At 37.0% G+C, this 21,228-nt stretch overlaps 1 protein-coding gene across 2 annotated transcripts in view; it reads left to right on the top strand.

The window, feature by feature from the left end:
* PRDM5 (PR/SET domain 5) overlaps window positions 1-21,228 on the top strand; it is a 209,456-nt gene that overhangs the window by 24,167 nt on the left and 164,061 nt on the right. The window lies entirely within an intron of this gene.

Genomic DNA, 21,228 nt, shown 5'->3' on the forward strand with positions numbered 1-21,228 from the left:
AAAACCAGTTCCAAGAATTGTATTTGATGGATTCCATGAGTAGGGTGCCAGCTGAGCTCTGTGGGTGGGGCTGAGAGAAGCAGGATCAGTAAATTGGAAAGGGGTGGGATACTGACATTCAGAGTTACGCGGAAAAAGTCTCTCTGAACATGGATGGATCAGTTCGACAGAACCAATGGGATGGAGATACATGGTATATATTTTTTGAGGAATTGGTTCACATGATTGTTGGGATGGCAACTTGGAATTTGTAGGGCAGGCTTACAGGCTAGAAACTCAGATAGGAGTTGATGTTGTAGTGTTGAGGCAGAACATCTCTGGCAAACCTCAGTTGGCAGTGAAGGCCTCTGACTGCTTGGCTGAGGGTTGGCCATATGCAGTATTGGCAATAATCTCTGTTACTTACAGTCAACTGATTATAGGTGTTGACCACATCCACAAAATACCTTCACAGCTACACTTAGATTAGTATTTGATAAATAACTGGTTACTATAGCTTAGCTATATACATACATATATATATATATATTTTTTTTTTACTATTAAAAATTTTTTTAAAAATTTTTTGCAATTGAGCACGAGCATGAATGAGCAGGAGAGGGGTAGAGGGAGAGAGAGAGAGAGAGAGGGAATGAGAATCTCAAGCAGGCTCCATGCCTTACACTGGGCTTGATCTCACAACCCTGAGATCATGACCTGAGCTGAAATCAAGAGTCAGATGCTCAACCAACTGAGCCACCCAGGTGCCCCACAAAATGTGTTTTAAATAATCATCCATATTGCTGAAACTGCTAGGAGTGGGGAATGGGGTGCTTGAGGAAGAGACTCTTGAAAGGTTTCTACAGTGGGAGATGGAAAATGGAAATTCATAATATAGTCTTCACTATAAGTGGAAAATGTTATTGAATTGCCTAACTTCACATGCTGTTTTAGTTGTTTATTTTTATGAATATAATAATATTTTCAGTGGCTTTTACAATTTTTCTATAAGGTCTTAATTTTCTCAGCAGTTATTTTTTTCTTTTTTTACCGTGACAGTTTTCAGAAATCAAACATCTATGTGACAAATAAAAAAAAGATGACTTACATAATTTTATGAGGTTGTTAATGGCTTTTCATATTTGTCCCCAAAACTTGAGCACAATGGGTTAATGTTTTGCACCATTGGTTGTGAGGCATTGTGAAGCAGATAATGATTGTGATTTTTATTCCTGTACTTGCAGGAAACTTAAGGAGGCTGCATCTGAACTGTTGTACAGTTGGCAGGGAAGCAGTGTAGGTCATCTGGTTTTGCATGACCTATTCCCATGGGTCTTTATTGTCTTTATGTTATTACCTGTTTTCACACAGGTATCCCCTCTCCTCACTGCCGCCCAAACAGCTATAGATTCTATATATTACAGGTTCAGGTAATGTTACATTCACATAGTGATTGCTACTCTCTATTTTATTTTACTTATGATTTAATATTCGGAGTTTGAATAAGTAATATTTGTACTTTTTACACAGTTCAGAAGAGCACTGATGAAGAGTCTCCCCTTCCTCTTTGGGCCTGCTCTTTTTTCACCTGAGACCTTTGATCCATTTAACCCCTTAGTTCCTGTGCCCATCCACTCCTCTGTCTAGTCCTTCCTCCTATTAGTGTGGTTTTCAGTTTGGATTGTCAGCCAGTCCGAGCTGTGCTGCTGGGTGGGGCAGGGCAGGTGGACACCTGTCCCAGTGGTTCACCTTTTAGGGGGGAAACATAAAAAACAATCAACATGTTTTGAATTCTGAAGGTTTACCGCCTGCTAGCTTTAATCCTATTATTTATTAAGTTAACTGAATGAGCAGCTTCCCAGCCTTGAGTCGTTTTTATTATTTTAGCTTTGGAGGTACCAAATTCAGAAGGATCAGAGAGAAAGGAGAATAACTGGTCCTATAATCTTCTTCTCATGGAACCCTTTGAGTCCTCTCAGAGGGAGATAATGAGCCTTCCCTTCGCTGGTGTGCCCTTTGGGACTGGTTATTTAAGTCATTTCTTTTTTTTTTTTTTTTTATGAAATTTATTGACAAATTGGTTTCCATACAACACCCAGTGCTCATCCCAAAAGGTGCCCTCCTCAATACCCATCACCCACCCTCTCCTCCCTCCCACCCCCCATCAACCCTCAGTTTGTTCTCAGTTTTTAACAGTCTCTTATGCTTTGGCTCTCTCCCATTCTAACCTCTTTTTTTTTTTTTTTCCTTCCCCTCCCCCGTGGGTTCCTGTTCAGTTTCTCAGGATCCACGTAAGAGTGAAACCATATGGTATCTGTCTTTCTCTGTATGGCTTATTTCACTTAGCATCACACTCTCCAGTTCCATCCACGTTGCTACAAAAGGCCATATTTCATTTTTTCTCATTGCCACGTAATATTCCATTGTGTATATAAACCACAATTTCTTTATCCATTCATCAGTTGATGGACATTTAGGCTCTTTCCATAATTTGGCTATTGTTGAGAGTGCTGCTATGAACATTGGTAAGTCATTTCTATTATGGCCCATAGCTCCAAAGTTAACCACCTGCAGTCCTCAAAACAGGTTGTCCTTCTCAAGCCAACAGTTAACCTGGAATGTGAACCAGATACTTATGATAGTCTGGAAAATGATGTCCTGTGAGAGAGCACGTGGCATCGCTCTTTCTCCGTTTATACTTGCACTTTCCTTATAGTGCCAACAGTTCTGGGGGACAGGGCCAGGAACCCCTAGGTGGCCATGTCATACCAAAGAACTTGGAGGCACCAGTTAGGATTGAGCCTGCTGGTGTGTGTGAGCCCCTGTCAGTTTGGGACTGGTTTAATGGGGTCAGTGGGGAGCATCGATGCCATCTGCTGCAGCCTCCTTCCCTCCCTCCACGGGCACAGCTTGGAGACCTACTGATGTCCACCACTTCAGAGCTGTCAACAGCACCTCAGCCTCTTTCCGTGTTGGCCGCCAAGATTTGATATTCGGGTCTGAGGAGACTCATCTGTCCTTAAGGTTTCTTGATAACCTCAGGTTTTTGCTTTTCTTTTAGAATTAAGTGCCTTAGTAGAAGAATTCTGTATTTCTTGGGCCTCAGGCCAGTCATAGAGCTTGAGGTTGGAAACCAGTGCCTGACTGACTGTAAATACTTCCTATGGATAATTTAGTGGAACGAGCCACATTGTCTATAGTGTATTCCATTCTGTAGAATAGTCTTTTTATGTACTTTTTTCCAGGTGGTTTCTAGCTTGTGGTATATTTCAGCCTTGCTCAAAGACCAAAATCCATTCTTGTACTGTTGCTAAAACTCTAAATCATCCTTTATTTTTAAATCTTCAAGAGCTTCTTTTTCTCTAATATTTCCTTTGGTGTTTCAAGTCAGTTCAGATACCTCCTCTCCAGGCGCTGGCTCTTATGCTTCCTGCACATACTTTTTAGTTTTGGCACCTATAGAATGCAACACAGATTGTGCATTTTCCTCGATACCTGCCCAGCTTATTATTCAGATATTCCAAAGTGGCCTCTGGTGAATCTGGTTCTGCTTGAATCCTGCAAACAGCTCTGCTCTTTTTGCAGTGGGTCTTCCCTTCCCTTCCCTTCCCTTCCCTTCCCTTCGCATCCTCTTCTAATACCTGTAAGAGATTTTTGTTTCGAAACTGGCCTGGTAAGTTCTTGAAACTTGGTGCCATCCTGATATTTCCAGTGGAGTCATTCATTCCTGAACTTTGCATCTATTCTGAGATCCGGGAAGGTCTCAACCCCATCCCCTGACTCTCTCCCACTTATGGTAGTCTATGTTTGCCTCTCAGTTTTGAACAGTTCAGTGGGTGCAGTTGGGTATTCAGTGGTATGATTTGATGCAGGTTAAGCTAAAATACCATGCCATGGTTCAGTAATATTAGGTGGTGCTCTGGACAAAAAGTTGTTGTCAGCTAGTTAGGAACTCATGTGCAGAATCCCAAATAACCAGGTAAAACCTGGAGAGTTAAGTGAAATATCCAAATTCTGGGTGATCCTTTTTTTTTTTAATGTTTATTTATTTATTTTGAGAGACAGAGTGTGAGCAAGGGAGGGGCAGAGAGAGAGAGAGAGAGAGAGAGAGAGAGTGAGAGAGAGAATCCCAAGCAGGGTCTGTGCTATTAGCATAGAGCCCATCATGGGACTCAGTCTCACGAACCTGAGCCCAAATCAAGAGTGGGATGCTTAACTGACTGAGCCACTGAGGTGCCCTTGGGTGACCTTTTTATAAGAGAAACTAAAATCTCTTTTACCTAATTTTTTTAACATTTATTTATTTTGAGAGACAGAGACAAAGCATGAGTGGGGTAGGGGCAGAAAGAGAGGGAGACACAGAATCTGAAGCAGGCTCCAGGCTCTGAGCTGTCAGCACAGAGCCTGACGCGGGGCTTGAACCCACAAACCGTGAGATCATGACCTGAGCCAAAGGTGGACCCTTAACTGACTGAGCCACCCAGGCACCCCCAAATCTATTTTACTTAGATACAAATTGATTTCTTGCTATTAAACCTTAGGAGAAAAGTATCTACAACTTAGTAGAAAAGTAATTTTAGAGCATTAGGAAGACAACGAAACAGGGCTTAAACTTTGCTTTTTAAAAGTCCATGCTCTTTTCTTCTATTGTGTTTTTAATTTTAATTTTATTTATTTATTTTTTAATTTACATCCAAGTTAGTTAGCATATAGTGCAATAATGATTTCAGGAGTAGATTCCAGTGATTCATTCCCTATTTATAACAACACCCAGTGCTCATCCCAACAAGTGTCTTCCTTAATGCCCCTTACCCATTTAGCCCATCCCTCCCACCCACAACCCTTCCAGCAACCCTCAGTTTGTTCTCTGTATTTAAAAGTCTTTTATGTTTTAACCCCACTCCTTGTTTTTATATTATTTTTGCCATATGTTGCTGGGCCCACTTCTGGGTTCTTTAGAGCTCTTACTCTTAAGGAGCTTGTGGTCTTGTAAGGGTTTCAGAAGTAACACACTGTAGGATGGACAAAGTATGATGAGCATAGTCAGCTTTACCTGTATTATTATGACTTAATGGCATTTAAAAAGTTTTATATTTGTTTATTTTTCTGAATCTGTTGCCTTGAGGATTGATGAGAACAGCTACATTTTTTATATCAGAGGCTAGTGGCATTACCTAGTGGCATTTACCATCAGAGGACTATTGGTCATTACATTCTACTAGGGAGCTGCATTTCACAAAATGTAAAATATCAAATAATCATAGTTCTTCTAGATTTTTGTTAGCAGAAAAGCTTTTGTACCTCTGGGTAAATAACATGTTTTCTAAAAAATAGCTATAGAAATATGATTATAAGATTTGCAGGTGTTTTGTAAGAATTATTAATCTCCTACAGTTACAGTGAATTATTATTTCAAAATACAGTAAATGTACATACCAGGTAAGCTGGGGCCTGTTCTGTGATTGGTCTTTAAACATGGTTTGTTTTGGGCAACTTCTTTCCCAACCCCCAGGCCTTAGACACTGGTGATGTTTCCTAATTAATAACCCTCTCTCTATCTCTCTTTGGTTCTAATCAAGGAAGAAAGATAGGAGCCAATTGTAGATTAAAATATCTACCTCATTAAGTCAGATAGAGAAAGACAATTACCATATAATTTCACTCCTATGTGGAATTTAAGAAACAAAACATTTGAGCATATGGGAAGGGGAAAAAAAGAGAGAGAGAGAGAGGGAAACAAACAAGAAGAGAATCTTTACAATAGAGAACAAACCTGAGGGTTGATGGAGGGACGTGGGTGGCAGAGGGGCTAAATGGGTGGGTATTAAGGAGGGCACTTGTCATGTTGAGCACTGGGTGTTATATGTAAGTGATGAATCATTAAATTCTACTCTTGGGCATTATTATACTATATGTTAACAATCTAGAATTTAAATAAAAATTTGAAAAAAAAATCTATCTCATTAATGAGCATACAGTGACTCTCTAAGTTCATGGCTCTAGAAAAGCTGGATTGGAGAATGTGATTGGGACCACAGTCAGAGTGAGGACTTTATACTCTGCTTCTTAAATCTTGACCTTTGCACTGGAAGTGTACAAAGTGGGGCCTTTATACTTTGTGTTTTAAATCTTCGCCTTTGCAGGCAACAGTTGGGCCTGCAGTGTAGATTCTCAATATATTTGCCCATTGATTGCATGGAGAATTGTGGCCTGACTCAGACATAGCTTGCAGCATAATCAGAATGGAGGATATGAGAGAGCCTGGAGAGAGACAGACAGGTCTTTAGCCTGTGGTAGAAGGCACATTTTGAGCCTGAGGGAAAGTCTACTTACTAAAACAAGGAGTTGGACATTGAGAGGAATGACTGTGAGGGTTTCAACAGTCAAATGAAGGGAAGGAACCATGAAGGAGAGAAACCCAAAGTGACTGTATCTCTAATTTACCTCTCTCATTGAGGAGAAAGTAAGGAAATATGAAGAGGGGGGATTAAGGGTTTTTGACTAAGAATACATATAGAATTAGTTTTTCTCTTTTCTCATACTGAAAAGCAATATAGCCACAAAAATAGGCATAGCAAGTGAATGAAGCATGATAGAATGAGGAAGGATACCAGGGTCAGGAAATATTCAATCTGGCTTTACCCTGAGGATAAAGCAAGGCCCTTATTCTCTTGGGACTTATGTTTCAGTAGGGAAAGTTAGACATAAATCACCCCTACGAAGTAATGCAATGATGGGGTTCCTGGGTGGCTCAGAGCCCCGCATTGGGCACTGTGCTGACAGCTCAGAGACTGGAGCTTGCTTCGGATTCTGTGTCTCCCCCTCTCTCTGCCCCTTCCATGCTCAAGCTCTGTCTCTCTCTCTCTCAATAATAAATAAACGTTAAAAAAAAAGAATACAAAGATATGTAGTCATGTGGATATAAAGAAAAAAAAATAGGGCAAGAAAATTTACGTCAGATAAGAGCTTGAACACATTGATAATACTGCTGAGATCTACAAAGACAGATTTGTGTAGGGCCATCAGAACTGTTTTGGCAAGGAGTACTGCAGTGTCTGAGGCTCCAGAGAGGAGAAAACTTGGAGAGGTGAATTGACAACCTGCAGCCTGTTTTCACTTGGGAAAATGGTCAGACTTTTGCTGAGTCTGGATTATGGGCAAGAGGCTGAAAAAATCTGATCTCAGCCCATGTAGAGCTGAGAGTGTTTGAACATAGCAGAATAGGTAGAGCTTTTGGCAGACTTGTGAGGTTGGAGTGACAATGTTGGAGATCTAAAAGAACTAAAAACACTGCTGATTCCTCCTCAAGACATTTGCCAAATTATGAAACTGCGTGGCAGAATGCTAAAGCTAAGCCACACACTTTGGAAAAGCAGAGTGTTCTGCGGTCTCATGTTGCTGAGGAGGGGCCCTCAGTGCACAGTGCTTTCACTTGGAAGCGCTGGAGGGCTATGAGGTAGGAACTTGGTCAACTGAGGCTGGGTGAAGCCTGCTACAACTGCAACCCAGCCTTGAATCGGCTTATTCCCTAATTAGTTTGTGATGAATACTTTCTACTCTGCCTGGCCAAAGTCAGGGTGAGCCTACTCTGGAGAAACATAGTATCTGGATTCTCTAAAATTTCTTAATATACAGGGTTCAGCACTTAATTAAAAATGACTTGATGCTAAGAGATAGGACCATATGATTAAATCTGAGAGAAAAGCTGGACAATGGAAACTGACAGATGACATATAATGTGTTTCAGATATTGTATTCAGATATTGATTGGAATTAGCAAATGAGGACTTTATTTTTTTACATGTTTGTTTGTTTGTTTATTTAGTGCGAGAACCAGTGGGGAAGGGCAGAGTGAGCCGGAGAGAGGGAATCCCAGGCGGGTTGTACACTCAGCCCGACATGGGGCTCGACCTCATGACCATGAGATCATGACCTGAGCTGAAATCAAGAGCTGGATGCTTAACCAACTGAGCCACCCAGGTGTGCTGCAAATGAGGACATGATTGGGGCACCTGGGTGGCTTAGTCAATAAAGCATCTGACTTTGGCTCAGGTCATGATCTCACAGCTCGTGAGTTCAAGTCCCATGTTAGGCTCTGTGCTGACACCTCAGAACTTGGAGCCTGCCTCAGATTCTGGCTCCATCTTTCTCTGCCCCTCCCCCTGCTCTCTCTCCCTCTCTCTCTCTCCCTCTCTCTCTCTCTCTTTCAAATATAAATAAACATTAAAAAAAAGAAGAAAAATTATAAAATGATCATGACTGATATGTTCTAGCAAATGAAGGTGAAACAGATAAATAACAAGATGGAGAATTTTACACCAAAACTTGATGTGTAAATGTCAAATGGACATTCTAGAAGAGAAAAAATATAATAACTGAAGCTGAGAACTCAGTATTTGAATTATATATATTACAGAGCAAATGACAGGATTAATGAAGAGGAAAAGAAGTTGATAGAAAGATTGAAAATGAAGCATAGGAACTAAAAATCGATACATGAGACAGTGAAAATATATAATGTATCTATAATGTTATGACTTTTTAGCATTTGAAGAGCAAGAAGAAGAAAATGGGACAGAAGGAAATTCGATGACATAATGGCTGAGAATTTTCCAGAACTCTGTATTTTATTTATTTTTTTGTTTAGAACATTTTTTGGTAATGTTTATTTATGAGAGAGAGAGAGAGAGTATGAGAGAGAGACAGAGTATGAGCAGGGGAGGGGCAGAGAGAGAGGGAGACACAAAGTCTGAAGCAGGCTCCAGCTTGTCAGCACAGAGCCTGATGTGGGGCTCCACCTCACAAACCATGAGATCAGTGACTTGAGCCAAAGTCAGACACTTAACTGACTGAGCCACCCAGGTGCCCCACAGAACTCTTTGAAAACATTACCTGAAAAACTGAAGAAACTCTGTGAGCCTTAAAGCAGCATCAATTAAAAAACAAACAAAAAAAAAATGAAAAACAACCCACCTACATATACCTTAGTAAAACTGCTGAAAACTAAAGCAATCTTAAAAGCAGCCAGGAAAAAAGAAAGAAAGAAAGAGAGACCTTACATTCAAAACAGCAACAATCACTCCAAAAGCTGATATTTAACAGAAAAGATAAAAAGGTAATAAGGATAGTCAACAACTGAATAACATCTTTAAGGTGATAGAAAACAGTTGCCAATCTAGAATTCTATATCTAGCAAAAATATGAAAAGGTGGAGGCGTTCTTTGAGCATCTTCAGATGTGAATATTTCCCTATGTGACTGGTTCTTTGGATTTTTCTCACAGCATTAGCCCTAACCTTAAGTCTTCACCCTCTGCAAATGAGCAAATCAAGACTACTTCCAAATCCCAGCCAGAGGAAATACTTGCCACTCTGAATTCACTGAAGGGAGGGAAAGAACAATTGGAAGCATTTGCATACACAGATGTGTACATTGGAATAGACTTTACAAAGAATCTAGCGAGGAAATTTTCAAAGTAGAACAAAAGTCTAACAAACTTTGCAAACCATTTGAAAGAGTCATATTTGATCTCCCAGATCCCAAATTTAGGGGTAATTAATGTTCATCAATCATGTGCAAATGACTGCCTTGCTTGTGGATAAGGAGGAAGAGATGCTGAGCTATTTTCTCAAAACTAAAGTGACAGAATTTAAAGATATTGAGTCATATTATAAAATATGTTTTTATTTTGCTGAAAATATTTACTTTAAAATACATTTATCTCAATAAGAGTGGGGAACCAATTTTGGTGTTGACTGAGATCAAATGGGAAGCTAGGAAGGACTTGATGAAATGTTCATGTCAGACACAAAATAAAATTTTCTTGAAGAGGTACCATCACAAATCTCTGACCTTCTTCACCTGGTTCACCAATCATTTGGCTGTGGAGCAGGTGAATTAGGAGACTTCATCAAAGATACTATTTAGCCAGATCTATTAAGTGATAGTTTAGCTCCTTATATGGAGGATAGAGAAGGGGAAGGAGAAGAAGCTGACTTCATAATGATGAATAAGACTTGGAAAATATTGATAATGAAGAGGATGAAGATAAAGGGGAAGAAGATGAAAATGGTGATGATGTGGAAGAAGGAGAAAGGTTGAACAGGAAGATAGCTAAAAGAATATGAATAGATTCTAACCTTTAGTTTCTTAAAATTTTATATTTTCTGGAAGCAAGTTGCCATCTCCTATTTTTTCCTTTTGTGCTCAATTGCTTTGTTCTAATCTTTATGATATGATTCTCTACTTATTTTGTGGGAAACAATCAATGGGAAAAAATGTATCTATTTCGGATTCAAGTTACTTATCCCTTTTTGTCTCAAAAATGTGAATGCAGTGATGTGGATGTAACATCGCCATGCACTATGGGAGAGAAGAAAATTTGTTCCGTTTGCTCCACTGGAAGCTTGAAGATTGCTCATCCTTATGCTTAAAATCCTTGACTTTGACTTCCTTTTCCTAAAGGGCTAGGAGATTACACTATGTCTCTGTATAAATATGGACATTTAGCATTATCACCATATACAAGCATTTTGTTAAATAAAAAAATATGTATAATAAAATGGAATTATATTAAACAGGGAAAGGACAGGTTTGAGATGTTTGGGTATTTTAGTGTTAAAAGGAGAGAGAATGAGAAGAAGCAAATTTGAAAATATAATGGCATTAGGTGGATATTTAGACACATGGCTTGTCCTTGGGTATGCTTAATTAAAGTTTAATATTATAGCTTTAAAGTAAAATTTTCTTCCAATGATGAGTTCTAACACTTGATGAAGAATCACCCAAATTGTATAAAATTTTTTGGAATTGATGCTTTTTGTTATACTTTTGTTCCTGTTTATTTATAAATTTTGTTTTTCTTTCATGGAAAAGGAAAGAAAATAGCTCTAAATCTTAAAAGTATATATATAGATTTCCTTGTTACAGTAAAACTAAATGAATGTATAAAGAATTTGATGCTTTTCACTTAGAACAGGTAAATTTCAGGCCTTCCAAATCTGATTTGCTTAGTAAGTAGTATTGCCAATAAAATTAAAGGGAAATAAAGATGTGTTCAGACAAGAAAAATCCAGCAGATCTGCACCAAAGAAATACTAAAATGAGGTAGCTCTTCTGGGAGAAAGAAAAATGAATTCTGATGGAAACATGGAAATGCAGAATGGAGTGAAAGCAACAGAGGATAAATATATGGGTGAATAAATATAAATGTGGATGGTACTAAATAATTATAATAATGTTTTATGTGTTTGAAAATATATACAATTTATATAGTGATAAGAACAATTCGAAAGGCAGGAGGGAAACAAAGGGAATTTAAGAGTTCCAAAGTTCTAGCATCATCAAGTAAATTTAACTAAATTATCTAAAATAATAGTAAAAGATTATTTTAACTAACAAGTTAATTAAAGGAAAAAGATTGGATAATAAAAGAATTTTACTAATGTAAAAATCAGGCATGAAGTGAGAAAAAAGAAACAACTGGGTCATACATAAAGTATATATATATGTATGTATATTTCATACACTAGAATATATATACATACATACATACATATATACATACATATATATGTATGTATGTATATATATTTCAACTGTAAAAGCAAAAGCTGAAAGAACTAGCAATAGAAATAGACACAATCCTAATGGAAGACTTAAACACATTCTACTCAGTTGCAGAGAGAGTAAGCAGGAAGATAAAACTGGAAAGTATAGAGAGATAATTTATGGGTGCCCTAAGTGACATACATAAAACATTACTCAGTGACAGTTGATCAAATAAGCCATGGAAAATTTACCACAATTAATCATATGCATAAAGCAGAAGTTAGTAGATGAAAAATGAAAAATCGGGTAACAGTAAAATTAAGAACTGTTCACTAGAACATACCATAAAGAGAAGGAAAAACACATCACAATCACAAAGGGGAAGAAATTTGTAATGATTAGTCTGAAAAAGGATTTATATCCTGAATATATTTATAATTTGATTAAAAAAATAAAAAGAAAAATGGACAAACACTTGAATAGGCACTTCACACAAGAAGATATTCAAATGGCTAATAAATATGAAGTGATGGTCAGCTTCATTAGTCATCTTGGAAATGCAAACCGAAAACATAGTGAGATGCCATGATATATTCAACAGAATGATTAAAATTAAAAATATAATGTCAAACATTTGCAAGGATTGTCTGAAATTCATTTACACCGATGCTGGGTTTTTATTTATTTTTTTTTACTTTCTAAAAGTTTATTTATTTATTTATTTTGAGAGAGAGAGAGAGAGAGAGAGAGAGAGAGAGAGAGGAAACACATGCAAGCAGGGGAGGGGCAGAGAGAGAGAGGGAGAGAGAGAATCCCAAGCAGAGTCCAGGCTGTCAGCACAGAGCCTGATGTGGGGCTCAATCCCATGAACCATGAGATCATGACCTGAACTGAAATCAAGAGTCAGATGCTAAACTGACTGAGCCTCCCAAGGCGCCTCTGATGCTAGGTTTTTACATCAGCATTTAAAAACCATTTAGTGGTATTGTAGTAGAGCTGAATATGATACAATGTGGCAATTCCATCAGGCATATTCCCTGCAGAAACATGTTCAAATATTTACTAGAAGTCTTGTATAAGAATTTTCTTAGCAGCTTGATGAGTTATTTCTGAAACTGGAAATAACCCAAATGTCCACCTGTAAGTAAATGGCCAAATGCATTCCAGTATATTATAAAGTTTTATGCTACAACTGTCCTTAACAATAGGGTTGAATCTCAAAAAAACAACATTGAGTGAAAGAAGCAGGAGACAAAGTACTTACTGCATGATTTTGTTTACATAAATTTCAAAAACATGTAAGGCTAATTTATGAAATTATAAATCATGACTGCAGTTTCTCATTGTGAGCATGGTGACTGGGAGCAGGGACCTGGGAAGGCATCTGGGTGCGGTTTCTGGATCTGCCTGCTCCTCATACTGGTGTGTTTACTTTGTGAGATTCATTGAGCTGTACGCTTAAAGTTTCTGCATTTTCTTTCTTTTTCTTTTTCTTTTTTTTTGTATTTGCATTACACTTCAACAAAATGTTTACTTTAAGAAATAGAACAGAACAGTGAGCTAAAATGCGAAGCTCCTGAGTTTCTACTTTCTCACTCTAGCAGGGCTGGCAGGCTGTGCTGAGATCCGAACATGGAGAGTGCAGTCACATGAAGAGCACCTGGGTCAAGAACCCAGCGAGGAACAGAGATGTCAATGAATATGGGCTGCTCAAAGGCCAGAAACAAAGAAAATAATGAGGCTAGTGTTTACTGCATGAGGGACCAGATGGAGGGCATAGGATTAGAGAGGTAGTTATAGGTTAGATCACACAGTTTATTCCAGCAACGGAAGGATTTGATCAAGAGAATGATATGATCCTTGTCATGTCCTGAGAAGAGCACTGTGTCTGCTGGGTGGAGAACAGACTCTTGGAGGGAGGCATGAGTAGAACTGGGACACCAGGTAGGAAGGAGTCTGTTGCTATAGCAGGAGTGTTGTGCTGGTGGCTTGGACTTGGGCCTTGGCAGTGGAGTTGATGAGAAGTGGTTGGCTTCTGTGTGTATGTTGTTGGAGGTAACTAACACTGATAAGCCTTGCTGATGGATTGTGCGTTGAAAGAAAGAATTCAGAATGACTTTTAAGTGTTTGGCTTGAATCATATGGGTGGAAGGTGGTGAAGGGTTTGAGATAGGGCATGTGGACAATGAGAGTGAGGGGGTGGGGGATGGGTGGATTACTACACTGTAAACTTTGGAAGACCAGGCATTGTCATATTAATCTGTATCCCTTAGGTCTAGCACAGATCTAGAACATAAGTATAATTGAATAAAAGTTCAGTTCCTTTCATAGTATTGAATAAATCATTTATATTCCATAAATATTTTTATCGAGGTATAACTAATACATTATATTAGATTCAGATGTATAAACATAATGATTTGATATTTGTGTATATTGCAAAATGATTACCTTGGTAAGTCTAGTTAACACTGATACTCAATAAACATATTGAATAAATGTATAAACTGTTTCTACCATTGGCATTCTCAGAAAATACATAATTTAAAGTTTAAAAAGAGGAGACTTACTGGTTTCCTTAGTGTTTTACTGTGTTGAGTTTGCCTGCTTTGTAGACATTTTGATTTTCATTGTTGTGAAGTCTTGACTAAACTGGTTTCTAAGGAGCTGATTGGTTGGATTTTAAACTGGACATTCTGTTTAGATGTTTTTTTTTCTTTCTTTGCAGTTATTTTGTGATTACAGCTGTTCTGATGTTTGGGAACTTGATTCAGCACCAAGTTTCCAATGTGTTTTAGTTTTTGGAAAAAAGTGTTTTCAATTGTTTAAAATCTTTTATTTTTCTTTAATGTTTATGGAAGTTCTTTTAGGTGTTTAGAATAAAGAAGTCTGTCTACCAAATGTTTTTCTCTTGTAGATGATAACATTTTGTCTTAGGTTCCAAATGGAACCACTTAGTGTAGCCATTAGTGAGAGGATACCACCTGGGAAGCCTTGTAGAAATGAATGCTGGGAATCCTGGAACAAATGTCATTCTGCATCCCTTCTGACACTAGTCCTCTAATAAGGGATAAAGTGCAGCAATTGAATGTTATGTGTTTTCTGGGAATTCTGCTTCCGGGAGTTTGTTCTGTGGTTGTCTTTTGTCTGCCCTTCACAAGTTGACTCCTACCTGAGCATATCAGCCAACTTATGGCCCTTCAACCAAACCTGAGGTATGCTTAGAACAATGTTGGGAATCCAGGCTGAGTAGTTTGGTTAAAAAGTACCAAAAACTTCAATATCTGTATTGTTATTTTTGCCATACTTGTGATTCTGATCAACTTATAGCACCACAGAAATTTTATCAGATAGTTGCATTTCACTACAAACAACAGCAACTTCAACTTATTCAAATAATGAGGACATTTCAGTAATAAGAGGAGATTCAGTAATTAAGCTGCAGGGATGGTTGATTAATTAGCTTGCTGAGGTTACCCAAGTACCTTCCCCCTCTTGGCTCTCTGCTTTGCTGACCTTTGTAGTGGCTTAGTCCTCAAGCTGGTGGAAGGTACCAAGCAGGTTTCAGACAGGGAATGTCCATAAGGAGCAAGAACACCTTTTCAAGAACCCTCTTCTGGTAGCAGATCTCCTCTCATGTGTCACATATTCTTTCTTGAACTGGCAAAGGAAATGGGATTGCTCTTACCCAGTCAGGCGTAACCTGGAGCTGGAGTAGGTCAGCTTTTTCATAGACTTCATAGGGGAGGGTGGGCATTGGAACAAGTTTAGTGTTCTTTGAGGAAGGAAGGTGGACAGAGTGTATATTCCACATGAGACTGACCACATTCATTATTGGTTCATTCGACAACTCTGTTGAATGCTTACTCTGTTTCAGATGATGTATTAGGTGCTGGGTTTACCTAGAGAGAGAGAAAAAAAAAATACCTGGCAGAGAAGGTAAAGCTTAATGTCTGGTAAGGAGTGAAGTATGTGTATTTTTCATTATTTTCTTGTTCTCCAAATGTTTTGATAGGGGAGCATAGAAAGCATACTTAATGAAAGTCTTTGGTTATCAGGATTCTTATAAGAACAGTTCTAGAATTTGGGACAAGTATTTCAAGTAAAACGTATAAAGGAAGGGAGGGAAAATGTAAATGAAGAGAGATCATATATCAACCAGGTTATTATATTTTCAAAACATTTATTTTTCATTATACAAGTCATGTATGACTATGTGATATAAAAAATTAGAGCAATATACATGAAGTTAAAGTCCCATATTATCTTTTTTATGTGTATCCTCTCTTGTAATTCAATTTGTGTGCATTTCCATACATATGTAAAGCCAGTAGGAATTATATGAGTTTTTGATGTCTGTCTTATTTCAACATATGCAATAGTAATATTGTAGATCTGAGATGTGATTACTGAGGAAGACTTGTCTTCTTCACTAATAGTTTGCACATAAATGTAGGAGGCAGTTGTGAATGTTTGTATAGCAGCTTTATTGAGATATAATTCACATACCATAAAATTCATCATTTAAAATATACAATCCAGTAGTTTTCAGTATATTTATAGAATGTGGAGTCATCAGCACTGTTTGATTTTAGAATATTTTTATCTCCCCAAAAAGAAACCTTGCATCTATTAGCAATCATTTTTGAATATTTTATGTACCCATCAATATCTTATGTAAAATTACATTTTAAAGAGCCATGTTTCTCTAAATAATTTTCTGAACATTTTATGTCCTTATACTGAATGTTTCATTAACTCCTTAGTTTCAGTGAAAATATTTCAGATCCTTAGAAACATCTCTGAGAAATGAATATATGTATTTATGGAAATAAAACCTTTAGCAGTGCAGGGAATTTTATTGGGAATTGACATGTTTTGATATTTATTGCATAAATAAAAATAAATAAATTTCATGAAATTTGTGGTAATCACATTTCCTATGTTTTTAGATGTCTGGCTGTGTAATAGAAAAAGAAGGCATTTAGCAAAATAAGAGAAAGTCAACTTTAAGAAAGTACAGTGCTAAGGGGATTAGAGTAACAGATCTTTGTTACCTCCTAATCCTGTCATAGTTAACAATTCTATTTTCTTTATACTGAGAACTAAAAAAAGTAGGGCCAAGGGGGAAAACCTGAGTAACGCACTTACATTCAAATCTTTCTTATCTCTTCTAAGATAACTCTTTCAAAGCACCTTATTTAACCTTAAGTGTATAGATCTCCACTGTCCAGTATGATAGCTACTAGCTGCATGTGGCTGTGAGCACTTGATATCTGGCTAGTATGACTGATGAACTGAATTTTTAATTTTATTTACTTTTAATTAATTAAAATTTAACTTATAAAACTAAAGTGGTGTAAAATGTTTTTCAGTTAAGCACTGCTTCATTTTGTGATAAGACTACATTTTACTTTTCTGTTGCGTCATGTGAGACACCATTGTATTGTAGGTGTGTGTCAGGCACGTGCATGTTGTTTTTTAATATTTTACAGAAGCAGATACCCAGTTCATTTGGGGTCAGTGGAATAATTCAAATGGTTTTCTGAAAATAAATGATTTTTTTCTGCACATCCATATAACATTGTAATGTGTTTATTTGAATTTTTTATGTAGACAGCATAAGTTATAATGATAGTTTTGTAACTGGTAACTACATGGAAATATTTGTTACACATTATTTATATATGGCATGTGTTTTATGTTGATTTATAGATATAATAATGGTTATTTTAATTACTATATCATTACATTAGCTCCATAGTGTAAAAACGAAGTATGGAAAATATTTAAGCATATGCAGTATGTAACTGATGCAGAATTGAGTAGAGACACAGAAACTAGTACCACAACTAGAACAAGAAAGGATGGAATGAGAATGGAAGAACATATGCCCTAGATTTCACAGTAATGACAATTCTATTTTCTGTGCTGAGGGGGGAAAAAAAGTGATTTGCTTGGAAAATACATAAAACAAATTAAAGGTCATAAAGATGACTGCCTTAAGAGACATTTTCAGCAAATACAGAGTGAATTTGATGACAGGTGTCTCCTCAATATTAAAGAAAGAATTTATGAAATTGGTTGCCAGAAATCAGAATTAAATGTACAGTAAAAAAAACGTATATGATTTCAGCAGTATCTGAGAATGTAATTTTGGCCACCTTGGTTCTTCTTCTAAGAAAGAAAAACTTTTAAAGTTTATTTATTTTTGAAAGAGGCAGAGACAGCATGAGCAGGGGAAGGGCAGAGAGAGCGAGAGAGAGAGAGAGAGAGAGAGAGAGAGAGAGAGAGAGAGAGAAAGAGGGAGTGTGTGAGAGAGAGGGAAAGAGAGAATCCCAGTTCTCTCTATACTGTCAGTGCGGAGCCCAGTGTGGGGCTCGAACCCATGAAACCGTGAGATCATGATCTGAGCTGAAACCAAGAGTTGAACGCTCAACCGACTGAACCACCCAGGTACCTGAAGAAAAAAAAAAAAAAAAAAAGAACAAAATATTTTAAGTTGGAGAGATTATAGGAGAAATTATTTTGGAGAAGTTATGGGAGAAATTATTTCAGTTATCAAAATTTTGTTGGAAAATTATGAGGAAAAGTCTAAAAGTGAGAGATCAGACAATTGCCTGTAGAATACATGGCTATTCTAATAATTAAAATCAATTGAGCCAAGTTTGAAAATGGCAAGTATTTTTCTTTGGCTTTAGATGAGTCATGTGACATGAGGCACCACCCAGTGAATGCTTTCCACACAGTTTGTTTCGAAGGATTTCTAGATTTACAAAGAACTATCAATACATGCCCTAAATAAATGAACTTGTGGTGTAGACTTAAACGAAAATGTTTACATGGTTAGTTTTTCATGGAAGATGGTATTCCAGGTATGGTAGAAAAATACCAAGATTTATGGAATTTTTTAAAAGAGAGATGAATGTTTCCCATATTGCCTCATTCTACTATACGATACATATTGAAAATATTTGCATTCAGTTTTCTAAAGTAGGCTCTACCAAAAGTATCTTGAAATCAGTTATTAAATACATTCATTTATGTGTAAATGGTTTTAATCATTGCCAGTTTATGGAATTATTATAAGCAGTAGAAGACAATGAATTTAATGATCTTGTGCTCTTTGCCAGTACTCAGTGGTTGAGGTGAAGAGTTTTACAAAGATGGCTATACTACTAAATCTGGAGAAAGGAATACTTGATAAATACTCAATAATCAAAGACAAAGAGCAGTTTCATTTTGATTTACTTTTTCTCACCAATATCACACTGCATACACATGAGCTAAATTTGAAGCTCCAAGAAAAGCAAAAACATTTTTATAACCTAGCTGATTTTGAAATTGACACTTTCAATAATACAAATCAATAGCCATGTCTTTATACATCTTTAAAAAATGAATAAATATACAGATGATTTCAATTGTAATATGCCGTGTTAAGTAAACTTGCTGTGAAGAGCCACAGGAACAATTTGATGAATGCATTGTTGATAATGATAAATTTAGAATTGCTTTTTAATTTGTACCATCTCTTTGAATTCAATTTGATGAATACTTTGTTGATACAAAAGCGAATTCATTTACTTAACTTGGATAGATGTAGTTTTGAAACTGATACACATTTTCTTCAAAGTCAAATCAATTCTTATAAATATAATGAACCAGTTTTGTTAATGTGGATGTGCATATATTAAAGATCAGTGAATTTTTGGTACTTGATTTAATTATTAGAAACATTTTAAGTATCTTTGGAACAACTTCCTTTATGAATCCATGTTTTAAATTATAAATTTCATGAAATCTAAACTGAAGTTAAGTATTTCTGCTTTAAAATATAGCATACAAATTGATAGGTGACATGCTATAAGTGTAAAATACACCCAGATTTCGAAGAGTTTGAATGAAAAAGATGTAAAATGTCTATCAATAACTTTTATGTTGATTACATGTTGAAATGATAATATTGTGAATATGATGGGTTAAATGATATACATATTATTGTAATTAATTTAATATTTTGTTGTTCAATGTGACTACTATTAAAATTGCATGTGTGGCTTCTAGTATATGTCTAATGGGTAGTAGTACTGGTGTAGACAGTGTCAGGAGTAACCTGAGCTCCTCCCTGGGGCTTAGCTCATAACAGAATTGGATAGCAGCATAGGTTATAGTTATAGAAGAAGTTAACTTTATAATTTTAGTTCATATATCCTTTACTTTGGGATATACATTTGGCACTTGATCTTAGCTTCAGCCTATTTCTTTTTCCATTTTGTGTGTGTGTTTTTAAATTAATAGACCTTGGGGCGCCTGGGTGGCGCAGTCAGTTAAGCGTCCGACTTCAGCCAGGTCACCATCTCGCGGTCCGGGAGTTCGAGCCCCGCGTCAGGCTCTGGGCTGATGGCTCAGAGCCTGGAGCCTGTTTCCGATTCTGTGTCTCCCTCTCTCTCTGCCCCTCCCCTGTTCATGCTCTGTCTCTCTCTGTCCCCAAAATAAATAAACGTTGAAAAAAAAATTAAAAAAAAAATAAATTAATAGACCTTACTAGAGAAGTTTTAGGTTACAGAGAAATTGTCAGGAATGTAAGGAGAGTTCCCATATATTTCCCCTGCCCTGACACACACACACTTTCCTTTATTATTCACATCTTGTATTAGCATGGTTCATGTGTTACAATCGATGAGCCAATATTGATACACTATCATTGAGCTCTTTATTTTACATTTGGATTCTTTTTTTTTAAGTTTACTTATTTATTTTATTTATTTTTAAAAAAAAATTTTTTTTTTCCACGTTTATTTATTTTTTGGGACAGAGAGAGACAGAGCATGAACGGGGGAGGGGCAGAGAGAGAGGGAGACACAGAATCGGAAACAAGCTTCAGGCTCTGAGCCATCGACCCAGAGCCCGACGCGGGGCTCGAACTCACGGACTGCAAGATCGTGACCTGGCTGAAGTCGGACGCTTAACCGACTGCGCCACCCAGGCTCCCCTACTTATTTATTTTAAGAGAGAGACAGAGAGGGAGAGAGAGAGAATCCCAAGCAGGCTTCTCACTGTCAGTACAGAGTTCGATGGGGTGCTCCAGCTTAGGAACCATGAGATCATGACCTGAGCCAAAATCAAGGGTTGGACACTTAACTGACTGAACCACTCAGGTGCCCCCCTTTCATTTCTTTGTGTTGTACATTCTTTAAATGTTCTGACAAATTTGTACATCTTTGTATTGTACATTATATGTGTTTGGACAAATGTATAATGACACTTGTCCACCATTATAGTGTCATACATATAGTGGCACTGTCCTAAAATTCCTCTGTGTTCTGCTTATTCATCGGTCTCTTCCTTCCCCCAGTCATGATTGTTTTACTGTCTTCAGAGTTTTGCTTTTTCCAGGATGTCATATAGTTGGAATCATATGGTATGTAGCCATTTTGGGCTGGATTTCTTTATTTAATAATGTAAATTTAAACTTCCTTCATGTCCTTTTGTGGCTTGATAGCTCATTTATTTTTAATGTTGAGTAGTATTCCATTGTATAGATACACCACAGTTTATCTATTTACCTTTTGAAGGACAGGTTGCTTCCAAATTTTGGCAATTATGAATAAAGCTGCTATAAATATTTGTGTGCAGGTTTTTGTGTGGACATATATTTTTGACTCATTTGAATAAACACCTGGTGGCATGATTCCTG

Source organism: Prionailurus bengalensis, chromosome B1 (assembly GCF_016509475.1).
Source record: "Prionailurus bengalensis isolate Pbe53 chromosome B1, Fcat_Pben_1.1_paternal_pri, whole genome shotgun sequence".
NCBI classification, from domain to species: domain Eukaryota; kingdom Metazoa; phylum Chordata; class Mammalia; order Carnivora; family Felidae; genus Prionailurus; species Prionailurus bengalensis.